At 30.6% G+C, this 8,678-nt stretch overlaps 1 long non-coding RNA gene across 1 annotated transcript; it reads left to right on the top strand.

Annotated features, from left to right (window-relative positions):
* Positions 1-1,851: 1,851 nt before the first annotated feature.
* LOC145311802 (uncharacterized) lies at positions 1,852-5,880 on the top strand. The gene is made up of 4 exons (XR_013876793.1): positions 1,852-2,380; positions 3,836-3,983; positions 4,925-4,999; positions 5,725-5,880. It is a non-coding gene; the product is annotated as an uncharacterized LOC145311802 (long non-coding RNA).
* The last annotated feature ends 2,798 nt before the right edge of the window (positions 5,881-8,678 follow it).

Below are 8,678 nucleotides of genomic sequence, written 5' to 3'. Positions count from 1 at the left end.
TTAAGGAAAGAAAATAAGTAGCGGGTTTCGTCGTATTTTCACAGTAACTTTTGATAGGTTTTTTTAGGTTAGGTAAATGTTAATTATTGTCCATCAGGATTACAACCCTCCGCCATGGCTAGAAATAGCAGAAAAGCTACTGTGAAATTACGATGTAACCCGTTTTCTTTCTATGATTTAAAGATTTTTGTATTCATGTTCATGTTGTCATCCTTGTTTTTAGTAGCGAAGCTACTCTATAATTCACAATGTCCGTCCGTCTGTCCGTCCGTAATTAATGAATTGGGGGAAACGTGATTTTCTCGGCTCATATAAAAGATAGGGGGCTGAAATTTTTTTTACAACATTCCCATCATTAAGGAGCTCAATTAACTATAAAACAAATATGACGGTCGGACTGCTTTTAAGCAGGCTTTAGGCTATTTTTATATTTTCCAAATTTAACCCATATCTTTGGTGTTTGTGGTCGATTTTCAAAATTTTTTCAGTTAAAGATATCACAATTAAATTTCCCATCATTTGAAGAAAACAACAATGACGGTCAGACTGCCTTTTTGCAGGTTTTTGGCTATTTTTATACTTTTCACATTTTTCCCCATATCTTTGGTGTTTATGGTCCAATTTTCAAAAACTTTTCAGTTAAAGATATTAAAGTTAAATTTCTTGCGTTTTAAAAAAGAAACAATGGCGGCCAAACTGCCTTTTAGCAGGTTTTTGACTATTTTTATATGTTTGACATATTTCCCCATATCTTTGGTATTTTTTGTCCACTTTTTAAAACTTTTTTGCATTAACAGTTTCAAAATATTTTTTCCCATTGTTTTGTGCATCTAGTACGTGTTTATTTTCTTCAATAAATCTATTCTTGATTTTAATAAATTCACTTTAGATATACTTCTATGTATTCCCATCCACAATTTTTTGTGCTTCGCTACTTATGGATGTTGCCATCCTTGTTGTTTTATTACTAAGCAAATAATTTATTATAATTATAAGATAAAGCCTTCTTTTAAATTTCAAATACATTAATATTGAAACAAATGATAAATAATTAAAATAGTTAATTTTAAGATTTTACAGTTAGGGAGTTGAATCCATTTTCATATAAGCAGAAATATATTCTATGATTATGGTTTTGACTCTCTAAGTAACGTAATCTACCATTCCACTTTCCCCTCTCTTGGTGATGATATCATCAAGTTCAACGCCGATACGATTTTTGAAATGTACCATTCCACTTTCAATAGAGGCGAAACTGGAGGGTATATTTATCAGTGTATTCATAAACATTGATTTCCTTATTTAAATCGACATAATAGTAATGGTATATTTTAGTTTTTTTTTATTTTACATAACATTTTTGAATTATAAATAGTATTTAATACACTACGATTAACATAATTTAGAAATTGTATGTATGATTTCAATCATGTCGATGTTAAAAGTGTAAACCACCATTCCAGTTTCGCCTCTCTTAAAAGTGGAATGGTACATTTCAAAAATCGTATTGGCATTGGTGATATCATCACCAAGAGATGGGAAAGTGGAATGGCAGATTACGTTTTTTAGTGGGTCAAAACCGTAATCATAGATTACTGCTTTATGTTAAAGATTAAAGTGATCACGAAGCTGGAAAATAGTTGATATATGTTACAGATTAATGTTTTTTAAGAGTATTTTTAAAAGAATTAAGTCTTATATACTTCACATTTAAAAAATTATCAAAATTTTAAAAAATTAATTTTCACACATTAAAACATTGATGTTTTTTGTGTGTTTTATTATACATATCTTAAAACCTATCTAATTGACAAATGACACTTATTTTTCTTGAAGTTTACTCGTGGATACATAGTAAAATATGTAAGGTTTTGTTACATACATATTAAACTAACCAAAATAGGTTGTATATAGCTTTCTAGGGGTGATTAAAAATTCTCCCGATGATCGTAAAAATATATCCATATATGGAAAAAAATGCCAAATAACATTTTTGATTATGGACCCTGGATTTTCAATTTTTCATTTATTTTAATATTTTTAAAAATATCTACATATCCATAGATATATGATGTTAAAAATCATTTGAAGTCAGTTATTTGCTTTGTATACATATGATTAAATAATATAACCACTAACAAATTAAATAAATGCAATTAGTTAATATTTTGATAGAATACATAATATTGAGAATCTCGGCACCATTGAGAAAGGGAGAAGGAAAGCATATTTGTGTGTGTGTAACAAAACAAAACAAAACAAACGCACAGCTGTAGCCAGCCCAGTCTGTTTGTCGAGTGTAGATTGAAATAATTATGCCTTTAAACATAGATTAAAATGCAAATATGTCAAACAAAGAATAGTAAAATCTTGTTTAAAGGTAATTTTATTATAATATACATAATTTCAAGGGATGCATTTGTTCATTGCTTTTATCTTTTATCAACTTATAAAGATTTATTAAATTAAAAGTATGGAAAATGATCTAATGTGCATCTCAATTACATGGAAAAGTTTGGACACTGCATATTTTTACCAGCCAATAAATATAATCTTTAAGTACCAAAATTTTTCTTGCAATGAATGAGAGCGTTCTCATCATTTTTTACACATATAATTTACCTGGTAATTTGAGTTATGATTATGTTTATATGTACACTTACTTACGTAACGATTATACCTATAGATGTTATGCGTAAAGATTTTTAAAAGCATAACATTTCTATAATTAGGGCCCGTCACTGAATCTTATTCTAGACAGGGAGGGAGTGGACATTGGGCTTTTCATTACATTAGTTCCCAAAGTTTTATAACAATGTTTTTCTATTCGTTAGCTCAATCACCTTAGGTAATTTTATTGAATGACTGGTTCAAGTTATATGTCGTTTTAACCACTAATTGTAATCTAAAGAAGAGATAAGGGGGGGGGGGTTTAATGCAACCATCTCGTAATCAATGATTAAATGGCACTTAGAATTCGAATTTCAATCTGAAATTTTTCATGAGTAATCCTTGGTCTATTTTCCCTAAATTGAACAAAAAGTTGGTAAAGTAACAGCTGGCGACTCAGCCGTTTAGCCGTTTTTTTGCCTATTTTCAGGGCAAATTCATCATTAATTACATAGGAATCAACTTTTTAAAACATATTTTCGGTTTAATTCATGTTAAATGATAGCAATAACCATTTTTTAAATTTCTAGTACCAACAGCTACCGGCTAGAAACGTTTGATAAGGTTTTTGAGAGACAAAATGTATGATGTGGAGATAGGTTTCGTGACTAAGATGCTCTTAAGATTGGTAAAAATTGGCTAACTGGCTGAGCCGCCAGCCGTTAGCCGTTACTTTTTCAACTTTTTGTTCGATTTAGGGAAAACAAATCAAAATTCAAATTCTAAGTGCCATTTAATCACTGATTACAAGATGGTTGCATTAACCCCCCCCCCCCTTTTTGTGGATAAGCATTGGAAGGTACATCAATTGATCGGTCATTGCCTTAACCTGTATTCTAGAGGATTTGTACATAAAAATACCAATAGTGGTAATTATTTTTCTCGTATTCATTCGATTCCGGTGGATAGGAACCGGTTCTCATCCATACGAAAAAACTATGTCTAGCATCGTATTATATCCAGTTTTCTACGAATATAGAAATGTACAATCATAAGATTTAAACTAGCTTTTTTAGCCGGTGCCTTCGGCACCACGGGGCTAAAAAAACTAGTTTTAATCTTATAATTGTACATTCTATATCCGCGGAAAGCCGTTTATAATACGATGCGAGAAAAAACTATTCTTAAATTAAGGATTGTTAAGATGAATACTATTTTTTTATAGGGGACTGATAATACCTAACCCAACTGGTCAATGGGGCCAGACTGTCCAGCTTCAGAGGCATACAATTCAGCTCACTCAACATCAAAAACAGAAGCTGCTAAACATGAACCCGCAAGACAGAAGTCTGTTTATTCAAAAACTGTTAAAGGTTGGTATTAATAAAATTTCTGAATTCAAAATGCTGTTATATATCTGTCAACTTTAACTCTATCGGTTCAGTAGTAAGCAAGATCTTGACAAGATTTTTTTTTCATGCGGGTCACTTTTTCCTTTTACTCAAACCTTCAAAATGGTTAAAACCTTCCTATGACCTTTGCCAAGCTTTACTATAAAGGAGAACTAGAATAGGTTTAGCAGTATACAAGATTCTTTGATACAAACACACACAAAGACCAGTGGCTGTGCCCCTAGCCTCTAGGGGCTTTACATTTGAAGGAGTAGGGAAGGGCAGAAAAAAAACCTAAAACCATCCCAAGGACCTTGAAAGTATTTATTGACATCTTAAGTTACAGACATAACAAGGATGACAACATCCTTAAAAGCGAAGCACTGAAATGGTAGGACAAACGGACATTAACATTTGTATAGTGTCAGATCTAAATAATCAGAATATAAATGTACAAGAGTCGAACCAAAATTGTAATTAAATTTGTTGAAAAACTACTGGATACAGGATGTTTATGGACATACTTACATTTTTAGGACTTGATTATAGAGTTGTTTCGCTTATAACATTATACTTTGTTGTCCCAGGAATTAATATACCAAAAATCAGATCAATCGGATGATTAGATCACATCAAAATTTGTTGTTAAAAAGTAAAAAAAACGACATGTTTAAAATGGATGTACGGGCATTGTGGTAATGATTATTGAGTTGCTAGCTTTCTAAAGCGTACCTAATTACTAAAGGAATCACCATGCAAAGTTTGAAATCGATAGGACAATTCAAACATGCCTAAATTAACGAAAAAAGCTATCCATTACGGACGGACGGACGTACGGACGGACCGACCCTAATTATAGAAAAGCTTCGCTTTTAAAACTCTTAATACTTTATATAAAAGGATAAATCATTTTAATTTCTTAGGAGCCAGAGGTACAGTTAAGGAAATAAATGCAGATTCAACAACAAAGTATGATGGCTCAGCATCAACAACTACAGGTAAGTTATTAACCAAACCCAATTTTATTAACCAATCCCCCTCTTAAAAGCAAAGCTTTTCTATAATCAGGGCCCCGTCCGTAACAGATAGCTCTTTTCGTTAATTTAGGCATGTTATTTAGGCTATTATATCACATAATTTTTATGATCCTTAAACATTATCCTGTATTTAAGCAGTATTTTTAAAAATTTTGTTTCAACTTTTATACATTTATATTCTGATTATTCAGTTCTTACACTCTACAAGTGTAAATGTTTGTTTGTCCTACAGTTTCAGAACTTCGCTTTTATGGATGTTGTCACTCTTTTATTTGGTGGGGGGGGGGGAAGCTAATGATAAATGAATATCATAGGTATATAATAATGATTTTTAACTTTAAAAACATGAAATATCCTTCATTACATAAAAGTATATTAAATTTTGTGAATGTTAAGCAAAGGTTAGATTAGCCCCGCTAGATTAGCTAGGAAGAAATTTACCTAGGAGTAATTAAAGAATCTCCATACTCATATTTTTAGTATGGATGAGAGCCGGTTCTTTTCCACAGGATATTAATCGGTTTCTAATAAATATGAGTATATAATTTCCAGTAATTCTAGGCAGTTATTGAATATAACCTTCCCTGGATTTTTTATAAGCTTCGATTTAAAAAGAATGCTTTATCGGTTAGCGAGATCTTTTCAAACAGACATGTATAGAAATCTTCATTATTAATTTTTTTCAGATGTTGAGAAGTTAACAACCCTTGATGAGAACAAGAAAAAGAAATAAAAAATTAATAATATTTATTGTATTTTTGAAAATTTCGAAAAATAAGAGTTTAAATGTCTTTACTAGGTATTGTTCTAGTTGAAATTAAAATATAAATACTTTTAACAGATTGACTTTTTTTATGATATTTACTTTTTATGATGTATAATTTTTAAGTAGATAGTTACTCTATAATAAGAAATGTCCATTTTTGTTTAAGGGATTAGTTAACAGTCTTAACAGTTTTACCTCTTGTAAGTACAAGTTCAATGATTTAAAAAAAAAAATTTCGTGGAACTATCCCTTTTTTTGATTATTAAATATTTCCTTATGCTGTTTGCTTATTATTATTAGATTTTAGAAGTAGCAAAGCTAATTTATAATTTGTCTGTCCATTACTTTATTGTGGGAATGGGATTTTCTCGCCTGCCATTGAAGTTTCATCAAAAATTTGCAGTGAAGATTCCTTTGACATGTGGAGATATTTTATACGGTTTTAAAAAGAAACAAAGCGAAGCTTTTCTATATTTAGAGTCACTCCATCTGTTTGTCTGTTATGGTTAGCTCTTTTGATAAATTTAGATATGTCATAACTGTCCTGTTGATTTAAAACTTTGCATGCTGACTCCTATATCAATTAGGTACGTTTTAGGAAGCATAAAAACTCTCTAATTGTTACCAGAAAGTCCTTACATGCTGATATAAAACTTTTTTGACAACAACTTTTTTGTGATATAATCACCTATTCTATTTATAAAATTTTTTGAATTAAGATTCTTAAGACAGGACATAAGCAAGGAATCTGTAATCAAATCCTTAAAATTAAAGTTTGTCCTATCATTTTACCTTGTACTAGCAGCTATGCCTAGAGGCCTCTAGGGGCCCTTGTGGAGAGTTAGGATTAGTCTACCCCCTCCACTAATTTTCATGAAAATTAAAAAAAAATATTTGGTTGGTTGTCATTTTTTCTAGGAGCGATTTATCTTTGGTGGGTGGTAGTACACTCTTCCAAAAAAGTTATAAGCCATCCCAGGACCTACAAGAAGCTAAATTGTAAAGGAGAACCAAATCTGTTCAGCGGTTAGTGAGATCCCTTGCAATAGACAACAAAACCTGACTACTATATGTAATAGGATTCACGAAATTTTGCTAAAAATTTATGTATAATTTATTTCAGATAGGCGAAGCTTTTCTATAATTAGGGTTTGTCCGCCTGTCCATGACAGTAATCTCTGTTCTTCGTTTATCTACTCATGTTAGAATTGTCCTATTGATTTCAAAGTTTGCATGACGATTCCTATAACCGTTAGGTACAATCTAAAAAGCGTAGCAACTATATAATCTTTACTAAAAAGTCTTTATTTTTCACTAAATTCCGTAAAGGTGTGTGTTTTAAGACTTTAAAATAGGAGTAGAATTCTAAAATTTGTTATGACAGTTGCTCTAATATGGTACTATATAAAACTGTAAAGAAATGGCGGCAAAACCTTTGCTGGCGGCAAAAAAAACAGTATGCCCTACAAAATTTTTGTTTCCTTTTTCTTGCTAAATTACCCAAATTTGAATAAGAGAGGGGTAGGTTTCTGGTAGAATCCGTAAAGGTGTGTGTTTTAAGACTTCAAAATAGTAGTAGAACTATAATATTCACAAAGTATGTGTATTTCTTATTGAAGAGAACTATAGACAATTTTTTTTTTTTAAAGTTAACATACATTTTTATCGTTCTACTACTGTTTTTAACTTATAACACATAACCTTTAAGGATTTTACCAGAGACCTACCCCTCTCTTTAAGACAATCTTATTATTTTCTAAAATAGCTGACCTTTTATTTGCTCTGGACACTTGTGATTTCTTTGATTTTAATTTTAGAAACATGTCCCAACTCTATCAAATAAAAGTTTGTCACAAATGATTCAAAATTGTCTAATTTGGCGAGAAATGCGGAATTTTTTTTGCAGTTTTCGGCAGGAGTAGTGATTCCACCGCCGTTTTTTTTTTAAATCCACTTTAAACCGCATTATAGCAACTACAATGCCAAATTTTAGAGTTCCACTCCTATTTTAATGTTCTAAAACACACACCTTTACGGAATTCCCCCTTTAGGAAATATTTTGTTTAGTCTTAGCAATTGATGTTCTGTTTAGAAAGTTCTTACAGAGTTATTGTTCGTTTTTCCTTCCTTGTGATTTTTAGAGCTTCACTTTTATGGATGTTCATCCGGCCTTGTTTTCCTATGCTGCTTATGGACATTTTCATCCTTATTATTAACGTCTAATAAGATAGAAGTTGGATAGGTTTAATCCAACATATTAAACTTGACGTATAGACCAAGAAAATCTTTTCCAAATTAAGTATTTTATTGATCAAAACACAAAAACGCAATATATATGTATATAAAAGGAATTTTAATCTTCACTAAAAATACAAACATAATCAATTACAAAAGCATAGGGTTTACAAAATTTAAAGGAGTCATTCAATGATATTTTCAGGTGAAATTAAAAGTAAGATCAAATCCATAGAAATTTTGAGAAATTAGTTTTTACTGTAAAGTGTTTTAAAACTTATTTATATATAAGTACTGATATTGTTTCTGGAGATAAAAATTAGATTTAAAAAACTACGATAAAAATAGAACAAAAAAAATATGATGAAAGCCATTTAACATTGCATTAATGTTTTAAATAGATAGAATGACACGAATTACAACATTAATAAAAAAAATAGCAAACATGGTCAAAATGAATTATTGAAATACTAGCGGCTACGCCCCTAGAAGCCTCTAGTAGCCCTTTAAATGTTTGGTTTTTTGTTGCGTTCAAGTTTCTACGATATGTAGCGTAAGAGTATCTTTATACGATACCTCGCAATGATACGTAGGAGTCTCTATACAAAATTCGATTATAATAAAAATTTCGATTTATTT

This window comes from Acartia tonsa, chromosome 2 (assembly GCF_053477335.1).
Source record: "Acartia tonsa isolate MP-2025a chromosome 2, ASM5347733v1, whole genome shotgun sequence".
Taxonomy (NCBI): Eukaryota; Metazoa; Arthropoda; class Copepoda; order Calanoida; family Acartiidae; genus Acartia; species Acartia tonsa.
Note: the sequence above shows the minus strand (reverse complement) of the source record. Positions and strands in the feature narration are given on the sequence as shown.